At 46.8% G+C, this 15,386-nt stretch overlaps 1 protein-coding gene across 1 annotated transcript in view; it reads left to right on the top strand.

The window, feature by feature from the left end:
• Positions 1-15,386, top strand: part of SEC16A (SEC16 homolog A, endoplasmic reticulum export factor) — a gene marked incomplete in the record, with an annotated part of 1,997,470 nt that overhangs the window by 1,066,887 nt on the left and 915,197 nt on the right.

Below are 15,386 nucleotides of genomic sequence, written 5' to 3'. Positions count from 1 at the left end.
AGCAGAGTCCTGTGATGAACTGTGCATTGTATGGGAGTGCCCTCGATGAATTCCTCTGTTCCTTAACCAGGAAGAGATCCCCGGAACCCTCATTGAAATGCATTCTGGTTCAGAACTTCCTAAGCTTATTCAGGCAAGACGTTACCCCTAAAAAGAAAAACAAAAAAACAAAAACTCATACATTCGTCATCCCCTTCTGCATCCAGGGAAAAAAGAATGATTTGATTTCTCTCAGGGGCTGTTCAAGGCAGTCACGTCTCTAAAGCCTCATTCGTTTGTGACTTCTCAAACCACTGCACATAGGTGGACCTTGGATTCCTCTTCCACTGATGAGGAACCAGATAGGGATTTAGATCTTTCCCTTGATTATTTGTTCCAGTTACGTTCCCCTTTACAAATCTCATCAGATGAGGTAGATTCACTTTCTCCAGACTATTCCTTGGAATTCCTTTGCAGAAATCGTTCAGAGCATGATGAAACATTTTGAATGGCAGTCCAGACAGATGTCTGAGGTGCAGAAGAGATGCTGCAGTTTATTGGAGATTTGGCACCCCAGCACCTCTTCCCTGTTCTTGAGACTGACCTGGATGCTTTTCAGGACAGTTTTTTTGGCTCCAGATTCACAGCCCCCTGTTCCAAAAAAGACCAGATAGATTATATAAAGTTCCTGATGAACTCAAGTTTCTCTGTAAAACTCCTGTGACAGACCCAGCTGCAGTTTCCCTGGTCTTTGACAAACCTTCAAAATTATTCCTTGGCATTAATATTCTTCCCAGTGACAGACAGAGCTATGGACAGATGAATCAAGAAGGTGTACACTTCTCCACCCTGACCTTTAGGGCTATAAACTATCAAACTCAAATGACCAAATACTTGCTTTCAGTGTTACAGTCCTGAAGAAAGAACCTCACAGAGCCACAGACTCCAGGTTCAAAACAGCTCATGCAGTCTTTAGTGGTATAGGCTTCTCAAATAGACAAGCATCGAATAAATGTAGCTGTGATGCTGTGGATGCCTGTTCCAGGGTGGCTGCCACTTGTTCTGTGATTAGACAGTATGTGTAGCTATGGGGCCAACTTATCCATGAAGATTTTAAATCTAAACTTTCAGACTGCATTAATTACAACTTACTTTTTGGCTGACAGGCTGCCAGTCTCTACAAGGCTTAGCAAGAACAGGGCAAAACTATGAATGATGTCATCTAGACTCGACTACTATACATGGCTCCATTCCTCAAGAGAAGGTCACTTCCCTAACCAACGAGTTCCTACTGCTTTCCAACAATGATCGTTGCTCAGCCAAACAAGCTGTCAGGGCCACCATTCCTATGCCACCAGATTACACTAGGAAGACACAATGGTATCTGAAACTGGTATGGTCACAGCACTCTCACCCTCTCAGTACCAACCTTCCTCTTATTCCTTGCATCAAGAAGGAACTCCTTTGGTGGAGCAACCATGTTATTCTCAACCCAGGTCTCCCATTCAGTCCAGTCCCCCACAACCGAGTTCTGTTTACAAGTGCTTCAAACAGAGCATGCGGACTTAGACAGGACACCGCAGGGTCCAAGGGGAGAGACCTGCCCATGCACTCAAAGAACACATCAACTTTAAAGAAATGAGGACATTTCTACATGCCCTCCAGAACATCTCACAACTGTGGAAACCAGGCATTCTTCTGATGCATGCAGACAGCACCACAGTGATATGGTACATAAACAGGGAGTCATAAGATCCTAACCATCTGTGCAGGCTGGCACAGGAGGCCTGGTACCTAGCCTCTCAGGTGAACCTCTACCTCACAGTGACATACATTCCCTCACATCAGAATGTGTTGCAGACTCCCTAAGCAGAGACGTGAAGGAGCCTTACAAATGGTCATTGACTACAGAGGTGTTCAAAGCTATCACTTTCAGATAAAGAACCCCTCAGATAGACATATTTGCTTTCTCCGAGCACCACCTGCTTCCTCTGTTCTGCGCAAGAAGTCGCACAACTTGAGCCTGGAAGATTGATACCTTCTCTTTCCCATGGACAGGGAAGTTCCTATATGTATATCCACCTTTACCTCTCCTCCCATGGCTCCTCCTCAACGTCCAGAAGGAATATCCAAAACTTCTACATCCGGCACCTTTCTGCCAAGATAGCACTGGTTCCCACTCCTGTTTCATCAATCAAAGGGAAACTTTTGGAGACTCTCTCCAAAACCAGAACTAATCACCCAACAGAAAGGACAAACACTTTCAACCCAGCCTGGACTGTCTCAGCCTGATCCTCTGGATGATAGAATTGTAATCCCTACTAGACAAAGTTTTTCTGAGCAGGTGGTTCGGATTCTTTAAGAAGCCAGGGAACACCAGAAAGTCGTACACGGCCAAGTGGAAAAGGTTTTCCATCTGGTTCTTAAGACACAAACCTAAACCCCTTCTTGCAGACACCCCCACAGTACTCCAGTATTTGTTTGACTTATTTCATTCTGGTTTGGCCTAGTCTTCCGTTAAGGCTCACTTACCGCCCGTCAATGCTTGCCTTCCTTTAGAATCCCTTCTCATGCTTAGGACAGAGGTTAAACTTTTCCTAAGGGAAGTTTTACACCATAAGCCCCCACAGCAACTTATTGCTCCTCCTTGGGACCATAAACAAACTCTACAACAGAAGAAAGAAACTGTTGCAAAAAAGAGTAAAATCCCATGATTGGAGGAACTCCATGGTCAGCCTCAGTAAGAAGCTGAGATCCCTCATAAAATCCTCCAAAGCTAGTTATGAAAACAAAGTCACTACTGATTCTAAAGACAACCACAAAGCATTCTATAGCTATGTCAAGATTCTCACTGGCAACACTCAGATCTGCTCTGAGTTACAGCACAATGGCACTAAATATACAGAACCAACTGATATTGCCAACATTCTGACCGATATGTTCAGTGGTAATTTTACCCCTCTCATCCCCTAAAGGGCCAATGTTTATAAGTTCCTGTAATCATAGCTGCACAGGTAAAAAACACACTCTCCAAAGCCAAGAACACAGCATCCATGGGACCTGACAACATCCCAGGCTGCATTCTACATGAACTACAGAACGAACTGGCACCCCACCTAAGTACCATGTTCAGTCATAGCCTCACCTCAGACTTTGTGCCCACTGAATGGTGCACAGCAACGGTTATCCCACTCCACAAAAGGGGAGCCAGCATGGACCCCGGGAACTACCGCCCCATTAGCCTGACGAGCCTGGTCTGCAAGGCTGTGGAACATATCATAATGGAACTTACAAACAATGAAATTGGTAATCTCCAAACTCTGGACCCTACCCAGTTCGGGTTTGTAAAAGGCAGATCATGTCTCCTAAACCTGATAGACTTCTTTGAAGTGGTCACCAAAGCCGTAGATGAGGGTAAGGTGGTTCACACAGCCTGTCTAGATCTCACCAAGCCTTTCGACACCATCCCCCCACTCTGGAATTATAGATAAACTAAACTAGGTATAAATCCCTATGTCACAAGATGTGTTGCCAACTGGCTCACTGACGGAACCCACACTGTGAAAGTAGCAGACTCTAAATCCCATATCAGACCAGTGACAAGTGGAGTACCACAGGGTTCAGTCCTAGGTCCTGTCCTGTTTGGTATCTACTTGTCTGAAGTACAGGCTAACACAGAAGGTCTTTGGCTAACAAAGTTTGCAGATGACTGCAAACTAGGAGCCATAATCAAAACTCCTAACGATGTGGACATCCTACAAAAGGGCCTCACTGAAACAGATGCCTGGTGTCAAAGCCATGGCCTCAAGCTCAATGCCAAAAAGTGCATTGCCATCCCTTTTGGTAAAAACTCTGTACCCATGAACTGCCACATAGGCGGTAGTCTACTTAACACCGAAAGTGTGATAAGAGACCTTGGGACACAGGTGGACAGTAGTCTCTCCTTTGATAATCACATTGCCACAGTAGCCAGGAAATCCTTCTACGTGGCACACCTCATCACAAAAGGTTTCTCATCCAGGAAAAAAGAGGTCATTGTTCCCCTCTACTCATCACTCATTAGACCCATTATAGAGTACAACACCCCATTTGGTATGTACCTTACAAGACATCTACAACAACTGGAAAGGCCACAGAAATACCTCACAAAGAGGATTACCGGCCTCAAACAGATGCACTACGCAGGCCGTCTTAAAAAACTCCAGCTTCACTGTGTTGCATATCTCCTACTCAGAGGCGATCTCTGCCTGACATACAAAGCTGTCAAACCCAGAGCTGTTGGACATTCTCCACTTAATGAAATCCCAATCCCTCCGAGCTACACACTCTAGGGACCTAAACCTTGTCACCACAATAAACAGAACATGCTGGAGGGATAGATTCCTTTCCCAAAGACATCCCGTATTCTGGAACAAACTACCTATCTATATAAAACAAAGCTCCTCATTAGCACTCTTCAAGAAAAATCTTGATAATTGGATGGGAGATAGGAAATTCACCCCAGGGATCACTTCTGTGGCTCTGTTTGACAGGGGCACAGGAAAATTATTTTCTTGGGTGGCAAAAGCCAGGGTACCATTTGGCTAGGCTTATATAGGCCCTAGGGCCAATAGCCTAGCACCTTCCTATGAACCTATGAAAAGCTAACTTTGCCTTTTTTTGCACCATATGTTTCAGCTTCTTTAAAATTCTGCACTTGGAAAGCTGTGCTGCTCTTGGCCTTTACTTCAGCTTACAGGATCTCAGAACTTCATGCTGTAATGGCTGCTTCTCCTTTCCTGATCTTCTACAAAGGTAAGGAAAGCTTCAGGGCCAACCCATCCTTCATGCCAAAACTGGTGAGTGAGCTTACTCTCAACCAAGTAGTCTATTTGCCTACCTTTTTCTCCAACACCCAGAAATAAAGGGAAAAAGAATATTCCACACTTTGGACATTCACAGGCAACTGATGTTTTACTAGGACAAGATTAAAGATATCAGAAAAAAATAGATCTGTGTTTTTTTCTTTATGGATTCAAAGCTAGGACAACCAGTTTCCAAACAGTCTATTACTTCCTGGATTTTAAAGGCTAGTTTCTTCTGCTACGCTTGCCTTGGAAAAATCTTTACTGTCCTGGCCAAAAGTTCACTCCACTCAAGTAGTAGCTTCTTCAGGTGCTTTTTACAAAGGAGTGGATATCTGATCCATTTTAGAAGCAGATACGTGACCATTTATTCATACCGTCACTAAGCATAAAAATATGTTTTCTCTAGGTCCAGGACTGTGCTTGCCAGAACTTTTCTGTTCAGCCTCCTGGACTCCTCCTTGATCATCTTAAACCTACTACCCTCTCTCTCTCTATATCTCTGGGAATCACCCATTTGTCAAAAATATTGTAACAGTGACTCAGTCAAGACATAGTAGAGTTGCGTAAGAATTTAGCATAACCGTAGATGTCCTAATGATCAGTGTTGCAGTATGCCTTCCTTCCCACCTTTCCCCCTTTTTTCATTACTTCTCTTCTCTGGCACAAACACTATGCCTTACATTTATGCGCACCACACACGCACACACGTATGCACACACACACACACACACACACACACACACACACACACGCGCGCATTACCATGGGATCTTTACTTTTGAGAGGGATCTTTGTTTACCCTGTTAAACCTAAGCCCCTCCTAGCTGACCTTTCCCTTCTTTGGTCTTCTTTAGGCTGCTGCTGGCTTGTAGATATTTTTAGAATGTTATGTAGTCCATTCTCGCCTACATTCTTACCCGTGAATTTGGAGCCGAATATCTGCTCCGACTCGGCCAAACTTTTCTAGCTGGAAGTCTTCTATTGGCTGGACTATGCAGGTATCCCATGCTGCACTGCTCCATATCCCCAGATCTCATTTGCCGCTCGTGTAGCTCGGACGTGGTCTCTCTCTCGTCTGTGGCCAAGTACCCTTTTTCTTGTTATTCTGAGAAAACTTGTTATAAACAAAAAACTATTTTAATAGCTATTTCTCTTTGGTGGTGTTTTGGTATTTCTGTGTGATTGTGGGGGTGTCCCTAGGCCTTGGTATCCCTCTAATTGTTCAATTGGGCTAGGCCCGTTTTAGTTAGAGGACCTAGTCCTCCCCTCTTGTCCTGTATTATTTTCGCTCTAAAACCGTTTGAGTTAGAGGTTTTTAGTGCCTGTGCTCCTTTCTGTGTACGTGGTCAAAAACCATTTTAGTTAGAGGTTTTTAGCCCAATTTAGCTCAGTGTGTGTTCTATCTGAGGTTTGTGTGTGTGCTGTGCTGTGGAAAAAAGCTCATTCCTGCGTTTTGTGGTGCTTTGCGTGTCTGTGTCCTTTCCTGTCGGATAGTGACTTGTACATATGGTTTTTCCTTGTGACTACTTGTTTAAATATGTCCAAGGATTCCAAGGAGCACAAACCTTCGGGTTTTAAAAAGTGCTCTAAGTGTGGTTACAAAATGTCCATCACCGATGGACATTCTGTTTGCATTTATTGCCTGGGAGCAATCCATCTGCAGGAGTCCTGCAGCTTCTGCCATGCTTTTAGTCCCAGAGTGCTACAAGAAAGAAAGAATAAGCTGATTTTAAAGGGACTCTTGAAACCCTCATTCGATGAGGCCATGGACTCTGCTTCTAGTTCTAAATCTAAGTCCTCAAAGTCGAAAAAGAGATCTCCGGCTCCTTCAGTTTCCTCGGAGCCACCGGAGAAAGTCACAAAACTTGCTTCGACCTCCTCGGCTCCACTGTCCTTGGGGCCGCAGGAAGTGTCGGTGTTGATGGAACTGGCGTCGGCTCCAGTTATATTGGAACCTCTACGGAGCCGATCGCCCAGCCTTAGACCAGTGTCTCCTGAGAGGAGATCTCGATCTCCCTCCATGTCCTCCAAATCCTCCAGGACTGTTTCAGATGTGGATGATGATAAGGTGGTGCAGAGGCTCCTCTAGTCGCCGGTTTTGGCAAAATTGTTTTCGGCTCCATCCCAGTCGGCTCCGGAGCCCGTCCCGATACCTTCTTCGATCATTCATCCTCCGAGTGCATCTCTGTCTTTGGAGCCAGAGTGTTCCACTCCATGTGATGTTCCTGGGTCTGTTCCGATGGCCCCTCCGGGCCTATCTGTACCCGACGTCTGCTCCAACCCCGTCGGCGCCGTCCAAGGGGTTCGGGACTTGGGATTCTTCAATCGGGCCCAAGGTGGACATCTCAGGACATATTTCGGTTCCTAGTCTCCCGCTCGGTGCCTCAGCTCGAGGAACTCTGACTCCTGTCATGGTCTTGGAGGCTGGCCTGTCCTCGGACTCGGAGAGGCCCGCCTTTGAGGCCATGCGGACTGCGCTGGCCAGATCGTCAGCTACATCATGCGGGTCTGTTTTCTGTCTCCCACCACTCAGGTGAGAGCCTCTGATCACCAACTATCCGTAGACAGTGGAGCACCAAGGCCTAGGGATACCCCCACGAGTGGTCCCCAAGTTTCTGAGGGCCCTTCAGAGTTTGTGCCTGAGGAGCCCCCTGGAAAGAAAACGTGCAAGAGGAAGCACATAGACTCCCAGGATGAGTCTCTCACCTCGGATACTGACCTCGAGGAATCGGAGGGGTCCCTCCTCTGATGATGTTTCCTTCTCCGACATCCTGGAGATATTGAAACAGAGGTGACTGGCCGTACAAAGCCCCCTCCGAGGAGGAGTCGGTCTTCCTTAAGGCCTTTGGTGCTCAGCCCTCCGCCTCCTGGGTGTCCCCACCCTTCGACGAGCTCCTGGATTTAATTTGTCGGAGGGTGTGTGAAAACCCTGATTCTGTGGAACCCGTACCCAGGCGACCCAATAAGTTTCTTTCTGCTCCCCCGGGTAAGGAGTTCTTGTCCAAAGGAGTCCCTGTGGATGCCATGGTGGTGGCTGTAGCCACTCAGAAGGAAGGAGCAGAGACTTCTTCCTCTGTCCATCCTCCTAACAAGGAGTCTAGGACCATGGACCGTTACGGGAAGCGTACTCTCTCGTCAGCAACCTTTACCTTATGGTCGCTGAACTATCTGTCTCATTTTATTTGGCTCCAGAGAGATCTCCTCAAGGAGTTAGGAGATACTCTTGCGGGTAACATTCCTGAGGCGGTGGCCCAGACGGTTAACACCCAGGTGTCTACCCTCAACTCTATCGTTAACTCCTCCATGTGGCTCATTTCATATGCAGCCGATGGAGCGAGTAGGGCAGCAAGCTCAGGAGTCGCCCTTAGAAGGCAAGCCTGGCTGCGCCTTTGTCATTTCGTGGAGGCCTTCAAGTCTTTTTTCATTGGCACCCCCTTTGACGGTTCTTTGTTCAAAACCAAAGTGAAAGACACCCTCACCAGGTGCGAACAAGAGGGAAAGACCCTGTCTGCTGTAGGGGTCCGTTTTTCCCTTCCCTCTAGGCCTTACCCCAAGGCCCAGCGGGGTGGGAAGATGTGTTTCAAAAAATCACAGAGGTTTTTTCCTGGCGCACAAGGTGAGTCCCCCTCCAGAGGCAGAGGAGGGGGAGGTTTTTCAGGGAGACGTCGCCCTAGAGGCAGAGGGGGCCCCCGCAATTCAGGGGACCATGATTCCTTCTGCAGCTCTCCCTACCATCATTCCTGATGGGATGCCTGACTGTGCTTCTCCGGAGCCAGTCGGAGGTCGAATATTGTTATACCCGAAAGCCTGGCAAAGCATCACCCAGGATCGATGGGTATTACGAATAATTTCCGGAGGTTATGTCATTCCTTTTTCGTCAGACATCCCTCCAATCAGAAAAATCCCGGACGTTCCACCCAGTCAAAGGGATCAAGCAGCTTCCGAGGTTACAAAGCTGCTAGGAAAGGGAGCCATCCAGCGTGTCCCCTCAGACCAAGTCGGATTAGGGACTTACTCAAGATTCTTTTTGGTGCCGAAAAGAACAGGGGACCTGAGACCCATATTAGATCTCAACCAACTGAACAACTATGTACAGAAGTCCAAGTTCCGTATGGTCACACTACAATCGATTCTCCCATTGTTGGGAGTGGATGTGCTCCATCGACCTCAAGGATGCTTACTACCATGTAAAAATGGACATGGCATCCAGGAGTCACCTACGCCTCCTGCTGGGTGCCAGTCATTTCCAGTTTTGAGCCCTGCCCTTTGGTCTCACCACAGCCCACAGGGTGTTCACCAAGTGTATGGCGGTGGTGACAGCTCACTTGAGACGTCAAGGATTCCAAGTGTTTCCGTATCTGGATGACTGGCTCCTTACCGCCTCCACCAGGCATCTACTAATCCAAACCAGGGATGCTACCATCACTCTCTGTCAACAGTTGGGCATGACACTAAATTGGGAAAATCTGCCTTGTTGCCCTCACAACGTTTCATTTTTATAGGCGCAGAAATAGACACCGTTCGAATGCAAGCATTTCTACCGCAGGAAAGAATTGGAGTCTTACAGCAACAGGTGCACACCCTGATTCCCCTGAGGAAAGCGAAGCCAAGATGGGTTCTTCAACTCCTGGGGACCATGGCAGCAACTGTTATGTTGGTCCCTCTAGCGAGATTGCACATGAGGCTCCTTCAATGGCTCCTCTTTGCTCAATGGTCTCTCCAAATGCTTCCCCTTTTCCACCCTATTTTGCTCACGGACAGATGCAAACAGGATCTCAGTTGGTGGCTTTGCACCAAGAATCTGGACAGGGGAAAACCCTTCGTTCCACCCACCCCAGTTGCCACAGTGACCACAGACGCCTCCCAGATGGGGGGGGGCCATTATCTCGGCAGGACAGTTCAAGGCACGTGGCAAGATCACGAGATACATCTGCATATCAGCGTCCTAGAGATGAGAGCGGTGCTACTTGCATTGCAGGCACTTCAGAGCTTTCTACCTCTAGGGACTATTGCAATACACTTGGACAACATGTCAGTGGTGTGGTGTGCTATCTTAACAAGCAGGGGGAAACCAGATCTTACTCCTTGTGCAGAGAGGCCATGCGAGTGTGGCAGTGGGCAGCATCTTCCCAACGGTTTCTGGTGGCAACGCACATTCCTGGGAAGTCCAACGTGATAGCGGACAGGCTAAGCAGAGATATTCTGATGCCTTACAAGTGGTCCCTGAATCGTCTAGTTGCAGAACGAATCTTCAGCAGATGGGGTCAGCCTTGCTGCGACCTTTTCGACAGCCCCCTCAATGCCAAATGCAGCAGCTACTTCACGGTGATCCCCCCACAAGGGGAGTCACCCAGGGATGCTCTAGTTCACGATTGGCCCTCCGGTCTGCTTTATGCTTTCCCTCCGTTTCCCTTGCTATCAAAAGTAATTCAGAAAGCGCAGTCCTTGGGAAGCAGAATGATTCTGATTGCTCCACACTGGCCTCGTCAAGTCTGGTTCCCCTTTCTCCAACCCTATGTTGTGGACACTCCTTGGATTCTGGACCCACAACCAGATTTATTGACATACCTGTCGGGACAGTTCCACCCCTCTCTGCTGACCCTCCATTTGACAGCCTGGCTACTCCAATTCATCATTAGTTAGGCTTCATCAATTTTCACCTGAGGTAGTTCACATTTTATCTTCCTCTCATAAGCCCTGTAATAGGAAGATGTTCTTCATCTCACATTGCTGCAGTCCTTACACTTGGGTAGTCCGCTGTCCTCGGTCGGCCTGAATATCAAAGTATTAGGCTGACGTCGGTCAAGGCGCTTAAGACTGACATCAGGACGTCAGGGTACAAATGCGCATGACCGACGTCATATCCTCAGTCTTTTTTGCCGCATGGTCCGATGCAGAAGCAGCGTTGCAAGTGCCGTTCGGCATTCTGAAATTTTTCGAATTCGGAGTTTCCGACCGAGTCAAAGTTGGCTAAGTACCCCGTTGGGGAATATTTTAGTTTTTTCTTGCCTCAGTGGTTTACCGGATGTCAGAAAAAGTGAATAACTGTATTTCTTGTGGGAAGCAGATACCGCATAGAGATTATCATACTTTGTGTATTCCTTGTTTGGGGCCTGAGCACGACGTTGTTGGGTGTCGCTTTTGTGCTAGGTTTAATAAGCGCACTATTAAGCGAAGGTTAGATTGTGCCAGGTTGGTCTTCGGGAAGCGGTGCATTACAATATGCCGTTGGATGCTCCGACGCCCGCTTCTTCAAGAAGCAAAGACAAAGCAGCTAAACCCAGGCAAGAAGAGTCGTCCGTACAGGACGCCGGTTCTTTGGAGGTGTCAGTGGAACCGGTGGTTCCACCGGAGGCTTCTCTGGAGTCCCAGGGGGAGACTTTGATATTGCAGGATGTGGCCTCTCAGGAGGCAGGTCAGGCTGAAGGGGCTTCTCAGGTTACTGTACTCCCCTCCCTTCCTAGGGTGGTTAGGCCCTCTCCTTCTGTTTCCAAGGCTTCTCCCAGAGGCAGGCCAGGTTTAGCTTCTGTTGGTGTCACTCCTAGTTCTTCAGGATCTGTGCCCAAGAAGCACATGCTCAAAATGGCAGAAGATTTAATTACTTTGATTAGAGGTTCTTTGCCCCCTCCTGATAAGAGGCCTAGGGTGGAACCAGAGTTGGGGAGTTTTGAGCAGGTTTCGGATGTTTCAGAGTCTTCGGCTGAAGACTTGCAGGAGTATTCTCCTTATTCTGATTCTGATGTGGATGATTCTACTCCTTCTGCTTCTCCTCCAGAGGATTTTTCTTTTTCAGAGACTCTTCATTCTATGAGGGAACATTTTAAGTGGGAAGGTCAGGACTTCTCTGATTCCAGGAAAAGGCTTAGGGAATTTTTGCTTTTACCCCAGCATAGGCCTTTGGCTATTCCTCCTGTTCTGGATGTTGTGGAAGATGTGTTTGCAGAGGCTTCACTTAATCCTGATTCTTTGCCTCCTGCTCCTGTTAAACCGGACAGGTATTACAGGGTGCCTGAAGCTCATACATATCTGTATAAGAGTCCTAGGGCAGACCCAAAAACAGTTAGTCAGGGACCTAAGGGTGTCAAGGCCTCTGTGGTAAAAAATCCGGTTCCTCCAGATAAAGAGGCCAGAGCTTTGGATAGATGGGGAAAGAAAGTCTATACTTCTTCCACCTTAGCTATGAGGGCTTTGAATTGCCAGTTTCACATGTTGAAATATCAAAACTATCTTCTTTCTCAATTGAAGTCTAAGGTAGATGCTCTGGCGGAAGGCATTGAGTGTAAAGAATTACAAGATTTGGTACATGTTTCTGAACAGGTGGGTAAGCATTCTTTACAATGTGGATTTGATGCTGTACAGGCCTCGTCTAGGGTGGCTGCCACTGGGTCAGTTCTTCGTAGGCACGCCTGGCTGAGGGATCAGAACTTATCTGACCATGTTAAGACTAGGATTTTAGATGCTACTTTACAGTCTGATGTATTGTTTGGTTCACCTGTGGAGGCAGTTTTAAAGAAAATGGAAGACAAGGCTAAGTCTATGCAGACTGTTAAAGATTTTTGCAAGTTCAGCCTCCAAGTTTAGTAGGAATTGGCCTGCTAAGGGGTGGACGTTCTTCTTATGATTCACAGTCTAGGGGAAGATCTAGACGTGGAAGGGGTAGAGCTCAGGGCTCTTTCAGACCTAGAACAGGGAGTTCATCTGCACAGTCTTCGGGTGAGGGCAGGGGCCAGTCCTTTCGTAAACAGGCCCAATGACCTACCTTTTCAGCTGCCAGAGCCTTCTTGTCTGGCAGCACCTTTGGGAGGAAGGTTGGCACTCTTCAAAGAAAATTGGAGTTTAATTACCCAGGACAGATGGGTATTGGATATTATACACCAAGGTTACAGGTTTTATTTCCATACCTTGCCTCCTTTCAAAGGCATGCCAGACGTTCCTCCTCAGCAAAGAATAGAGGCTCACAAATGAATTTCTCTGCTGCTGCAAATAGGGGCCATACAGCCGGTCCCTCTGCCAGAAGTAGGCCTCGGATTTTATTCTCGCCTGTTCCTAGTACCAAAGAAGGGGAACACGTGGAGACCAATTTTGGATTTATCTATCCTCAACACGTATCTGGACATTCCCAAGTTCAAAATGTTGACGTTACAACAGCTTTTACCTCTGCTGGGCAAAGATCACTGGATGGTGACTCTGGATCTCAAGGAAGCTTACCTTCATGTTCCTATCAGGCTAAGTTGCAGGAAGTATCTGCGTTTTCGAGCTGGGACTTCTCATTATCAGTTCTCTGCATTGCCCTTTGGCTTATCTACTGCCCAGAGTGTTCACAAAGGTTCTGGCTCCAGTGATAGCTTTCTTCAGGCTAAAAGGAATACAGATCTATCCTTATTTGGACGATTGCCTGATTCTGGCCAAAGGAAGGGACGAGCTTCTTCATCATTTGCAATACGTGATAGCAGTGCTAAGATGCCTGGGGTATTCTGTGAACGAAATAAAGTCCAGTCTAGTACCCTCTCAAGACATGTGCTTTCTGGGTGTGAGACTGAATACAGCATCCCAGATGGCCTTTTGACCCCGGACAAACAAAAGAATCTTTCCCTTTACTTCCATCAATTGTCTCATCAGTCCAGGCTGACTGCAAGGACAGTCCTTCAAGCCTTGGGGTTCATGGCATCTTGTATTCTGGTACTTCCCAATGCCAAACTGCATATGAGGAAGCTACAATGGTATCTCAAAATGTATGGACACAGCACTGCCAAGATATGGACACTGTCATTCAGATAATACCTTGCATTCAAAAGGAATTTTTGTGGTGGGCTCAGGAATGTCACCTAAACAAGGGACTCTCTGTGACCCGGCCAGAGGCGAGTCAGATTCTAACGACAGATGCCTCAGACAAAGCTTGGGGAGCTCATCTAAATGGAAAGTGGATACAAGACACGTGGCCTGCCAGACTACAACATCTACATATCAACTTGAAGGAGATGTTAGCAGTCCAATTTGCATTAATAGCTTTCAAGGATTTACTTCTTCCAGGGCAGGTGTTGGTTCTAACAGACAACACAACTGTCATGTGGTACATCAACGAGCAAGGGGGAACACATTATTATCCTCTATGCAGGCAAGCAATGATTTTGTGGGAGACTGCTCTCAGTTTACAGCTCAATCTTCAGGCAAGGTTTCTGCCGGAAGCACAGAACTCCTTAGCAGATGTGTTGAGCAGATGAATTATGGATCCCCACGAGTGGAAATTGGATCCTCATGTATTTCAGAAATTGACAGTGTTATGGGGAACTCCAGACATAGATCTGTTCGCTTCTCCACTAAACTACCAGCTGCCAAAGTTTTGCACAAAAAGGTTTCATCCCACAGCTTGGAAAGTGGATGCTCTTTCTTTCAATTGGAGCAATCTTCATGTGTATGCCTTTCCACCTCTGCCTCTCCTCCCAAAGGTACTCCTAAAGGTCAGACAGGACAAGCCAAAGATGATTCTAATAGCTCCAGATTGGCCTCGATAGCACTGGTGCCCATTACTGAGAAGTCTGGTTCGGGAGCCTCCATGGCCTTTGCCTTCGATTCCACACCTGCTGTCTCAAGAGAACAGTCATTTACTCAATGTCAAACTTCACTCTCTTCACCTAACAGCCTGGCATATTCTGTTTTAAACCCTGGAGGGTCTCAGCTTCCGCAGCAAGTTTTGAATGTTATTTTGGAGGCCAGAAGGCCTAGTACAAGGAAAGTATACGCAGATAAATGGAAGAGATTTTTATTTTGGAGTGCAGCAAAGGAATTTGATGTTGCTAAGCCTAATTTAAGTGTGGCTCTTCAATATCTTGCTGAGTTACTGGACAAAGGATTGTCCTTCTCTTCTATTAAGATTCATGCTGCAGCAATTTCTGCTCACTATGACTGTGATCCACCATTGTTTTCTCATCCTTTGTTTAAGCAATTCCTTAGAGGGCAAAGAATATAAGACCCCACGTAGAGCTCCTACTCCTGCTTGGGATCTCAATTTTGTGTTGGAGAAACTCACTCTACAACCTTTTGAGCCTGCAGCTAATGCCGAGTTGAAATATTTATCATGGAAGACTGCTTTTTTGTTGGCCATTACCTCTGCGAGAAGGGTTTCTGAATTACAGGCCCTTATGGCAGTTGAGCCTTTCTTAATTTTCCATAAGGACAGGGTATCTTTACGTACTAATCCTTCCTTTATGCCTAAGGTGGTTTCTAGTGTGGCTTTAAACCAAACTATTCATTTGCCTACTTTTTATGCAAACCCCCAAAATAAAGGGGAAAAGATTTTGCACACCTTGGATATACACAGGCAGTTACGATATTATTTGAGCAGAACTAAAGGGTTCAGGCAGTCTCAGCAGTTGTTTGTTTCTTTTGCTTTGGGTTCTCAGGGCAAGCCTGTGTCAAAACAAACTATTTCTAAGTGGATTGGGTTGTGTATTGCTTTCTGTTATTCCCATCATGGTAAGGAGGTTCCAGCTGGGATTAGGCCTCATTCCACTAGAGCTACTGCCACTTCTACAGCTTTTTTAAGGGGGGTGGCAACTAAAG

The sequence above is a fragment of the Protopterus annectens genome, chromosome 16.part0 (assembly GCF_019279795.1).
Source record: "Protopterus annectens isolate FY-2018-M chromosome 16.part0, PAN1.0, whole genome shotgun sequence".
Taxonomy (NCBI): Eukaryota; Metazoa; Chordata; order Ceratodontiformes; family Protopteridae; genus Protopterus; species Protopterus annectens.
Note: the sequence above shows the minus strand (reverse complement) of the source record. Positions and strands in the feature narration are given on the sequence as shown.